The sequence below is a fragment of the Myotis daubentonii genome, chromosome 2 (genome assembly GCF_963259705.1).
Source record: "Myotis daubentonii chromosome 2, mMyoDau2.1, whole genome shotgun sequence".
NCBI lineage: Eukaryota > Metazoa > Chordata > Mammalia > Chiroptera > Vespertilionidae > Myotis > Myotis daubentonii.
In genome coordinates this window covers 212,912,684-212,917,125 of record NC_081841.1, presented here as the reverse complement: position 1 = coordinate 212,917,125, position 4,442 = coordinate 212,912,684, and positions in this window count along the sequence as shown.

Sequence of the window (4,442 nt, the reverse complement as noted above, 5' to 3'; positions counted from 1 at the left end):
CTACCACTTCCCCCCTTACTAGGGGTGAAGTGCCAGTTAGCTTGGGGTTTCCTGGACAAGTGCAAGGGAAGAAACCTGTGTAACATCTGTTTTTCTAAGAAAGAGGTGAGATATTTGAACTTGGGAGAATGGTGGTGCATCTCTTTGTTTTGACCTCTTGCTTTGATGACCCTGGCGTGGACACAGGCTCCAGGTTGGCTGTGCCGGGCAACCGGTGGGGTCGCAGGTGTCTGGTTGCAGCTCCTGCCCTGGGCTCATCGCACTGCCTTTGTGGAGGACAAGGAATCTGCTTGACTGCAGGATCAGTGGACATTGGGATTGATGATAGCAATTTGGAAGTATTATTAGGTACAAAAACTCTCATAGCGCACATGGTAGTAGCAAGTAGCCCTGGAATGGATGATGTAAATCTATGTAATGTGTCCAGCCAGCATGGCTCAGTGGTTGAGTGTCCACCTATGAACCAGGAGGTCACAGTTTGATTCCCGGTCAGGGCACATGCCCGGGTTGGAGACTCGATCCCCAGTGTGGGGCATTCAAGAGGCAGCCAAGCAATGATTCTCTCTCATCATTGATGTTTCTATCTCTTTCTCCCTCTCTCTTCCTCTCTGGGAAATGTAACACAAATTTCCAAGTTGCCCATGATAACCATACTGATACCAGGTGTGCTACATTAAGCTGACATATGTTCACACATAAGTGACCATTTATAAAATATTGTGTAGGTTAAGTAGAAAAATAGAAAAGTTGCTAAGAGAGATCGAGTTTTTCTTTCCACACTCAGAGACTCTCAGTGGTAGGAAGGGCTAAAGATGGAGGAAGGGGCGCGGGCTGAAAAACACCCACGAGGTCTGGGTTCTTCACAAACCACACAATAGGCCACTGAAGAGTTAAATTTCCTCTGGAGGGAAAAACATCCAGATTTCATCAAATCTGGCTGGGTTCCAGGAAATGATTACAAATATACACAACCTCATCTTTTACTTGGGTATGTAATAAAGATATTGGTCTCTGTTCTGTGTGGATGCTGCTTTATGTTGAAACAGGAGAAAACGGTTGGCAATAAAAGTCTTTTATCTGCGGCCCTTTGGTATTGATAATCCTATGGGGCCTTTGAACAGTGCTGGCAGGATCACCGCTGGCCTTTGTAGGGCAGGGCAGGACCTTGTTTGGGCAGAATTGAGAGGAGAGTTTTGAAATGTGACCTCCCCTGGGGTATGAAGGATGGGTTTAATGTTGCCAGTGGAAGCCAGTAGTACTGGACCGATCTCTTTATTACTAACAATGTCTTCGTGTACAGGGGTGAACAGAGGAGCCCTTCCCACAGTCAGAGCCTTTGGGACTGAGAAGTGGGTAAGAGGCTAAGAAGGCGAGAGACTGCCATGGCTTCCACTCTCACGAGGGAGACTGAGTACAGAGAAGGAATAGGCCACGGGCAGTGCTGCAGTCTTTTTGCAGCAAGGGTTCAGGAATTTGGAGAAGGGGCTGTGACATTAATGGATATACTAGACAAGAAATACAAATTTAGAAGGCATTGGGGGTGGGGGGCCAGACACATACCCACTCTCTAGTGGAGTGGTTCTCTGAATGTCTGGACCCAGGGCTTTTTATTTACACACTTTGCCCTTTAGCAAAGCAAACACGCATATCAAAGGTAAGGCTTGGTAAACAGTAAAATATTATCAGGTTAGGGGATTGCCTAGAGTCATTCATTGTCTTGACAGAACAATTGGTGCATAGCCTTAGTTCTTGCTAAAAGCCCACGGACCATCAGCCTTCTGATGACCTCTTGCATAATTATGACCTGCTGGTCTTAGCCTCCAGCAGGGCAGGGCTACCAGTAGCAAGAAGGCAACAGAACATGGACTTGGGTAATGGACTTCACAGGCACACATCTGATAGGAGGACAACCAAGGAATCCAAGGTCTGTCTCCCTTTTCACCACGGTGTGGGAAACCTCTAGGTGGAACTTAAAGCTCCTATTTTAATTACTGTTGATCTCTAGCTCCTCACTAAACTGTGAACAACTTTGAAGGAGGCCCCCTTTCATATTGCATGTCCATGGGCATTGAGTACATGTATAATGAATGAATACATCTTTATTCTAAAACGGAGGCTCAAAGAAATACAAGTATTAGCTCGAGGGCATGGCAAGTTCAGAACCGGACCAAGGTTGGCATTTGTACCCCAGGTGATGGCCCATGCCATGTATCCTCAGACTGTGAGAAGGACAAAAGATGGCAGGGCATTTGTCACCACCATTAATCATTTCCTTATCGACTAAGGCAGTGGTTCTCAACCAGAGACAGTGTTGGCCCCCAACCCCACCCAGGGGACATTTGACTAGAGCCATTTTTGGTTGGCTCACCTGGGTGAGGGGGTGCTACCAGCATCTAGTGGGTAAAGGCCTGTTGTTGCTAAGCATCCCAGCAGGCACAAACAGGGCCTCACCACAAAGAATTATCTGGCCCAAATACCAGCAATGCCATGGTTGAGAAACCCTGCTCTAAGGTCAGTATTAAAACCTTATAAGGAAAAGGGGGTAGTTCAGGGACAGCAAGAAAGGGGTTGTAGGACATGGGAGGCTGTGCCCTTGTTCACAGTAAGACTTGATGAGAGAGAAGGAGCTCTCTGTGCTGGGACAGAGGGGTCTCTGGCAGCAGAATCCCTATGTGGTGTCCCCTGCCCCAGACAGAAAACTTTGGGTCACCAATGACCATAACTTGTGACTTGCACTTGGGTCTCTGTAGACTAAATTCTGGATTCTTCCAGAGATTTTGTCTGGCAATTTGCCATCTTCATTGGGCTTCAACAACATTTTATTTCACTGGTGGGGTGTGGTATGGAACCTTTATCTACACTAATAAAAGAAAAACATGGTAATTGGCATACGACCGCTACCCTTCCCATTGGCTAATCAGCGAGATATGCAAATTAACTGACAGCCTAGATGGCGGCCGGCAGCCAGGCAACTTGAAACTAACATGAGGCTTGCTTGCCTCAGTGACGGAGGAAACCAACGTTCCCCGCCTGCGGCTGCAGGCCTCTGAGCGGGCAGTTTAAGAAACTATGTAACAAATACCGCCGGACTTCAGCCAGCGGGATCGCAACATTGTAAGCAAAGGCCAGAAACCTACTTTCAGCAGCTGAGGCCTAAGAGCTGGAGCCAAGCCTCAAGTTAAAGCTGGCCCAGAATAAAAAAAAAAAAAAAAAAAGGAAAAAAGGAGCGGTTGGGAGCTTCAGTCACCCCCAGCCTGAAAACAGCCCTCAGCCCCTCACCCAGACTTGCCAGGCACCCCAGTGGGGACCCCCACCCTGAAGGGGGTGTGACTAGCTGCAAACAGCCATCATCCCCTCACCCAGGCTGGCTAGGCACCCCAGTGGGGACCCCCACCCTGAAGGGTGTGTTACCAGCTGCAAACAGCCATCATCACCTCACCCAGGCTGGCCAGGCACCCCAGTGGGGACCCCCACCCTGATCCAGGACACCCTTCAGGGCAAACCAGCCAGCCCCCACCCGTGCACCAGGCCTCTATTCTATATAGTAAAAGGGTAATATGCCTTCCAGCACCGGGATCAGCGTGACAGGGGGCAGCACCAAAACCCCCTGATCGGCCCTGCTCTGTGTGTGACGGGGTAGAGCCATAACCTCCCCATCGGCCCTGCCCTGAGTGTGAGAGTGGCGGCGCCCCAACCCCCTGATTGGCCCTGCTCTGTGGGTGATAGAGGGCGGCGCCCCAACCCACTGATCCGCCCTGCTCTGTGTGTAACAGGGGATGGTGCCCCAACTCCCCTATCGGCCCTACTCTGTGAATGACGGGGGGGAGCTCCTCAACCCCCTGAAGGGTCCTGCTCTGTGCATGACAGGGTACGGAGCCCCAACCCCCCTGATGGGCCCTGCTGTGTGCGTGACAGGGGGCAGCGCCCCAACCCCCTGATTGGCCCTGCTCTGTGCGTGACAGGGGGTGGCGCCGCAACCTCCCCATTGACCCTGCCTTGAGTGTGACAGGGGGCGGCGCCGCAACCTCCCCATTGACCCTGCCTTGAGTGTGACAGGGGGCGGCGCCCCAACTCCCCAATCAGCCCTGCTCTGAGCCTGAGCAGGGGCTGCACCTAGGGATTGGGCCTGCCCTCTGCCACCCGGGAGCAGGCCTAAGCCAGCAGGTCGTTATCTCCCGAGGGGTCCCAGACTGCAAGAGGGCACAGGCTGGGCTGAGGGACCCCCTCTTCCTACCCGAGTGCACAAATTTTTGTGCACCGGACCTCTAGTCTTTACATAACAGTAGTCAACATGAGGATTCCAAACTGCAATGGTATTCATTGAAAAAAATTTTAGAATACTTACTGTCAGTTTGAGAGGAAGGTCTACTTAATCTCAGAGAATTTCTATGCAATTAAGACTCATCCACTTTTATTTAAACAGAGAAAAATATTTTTGGAAT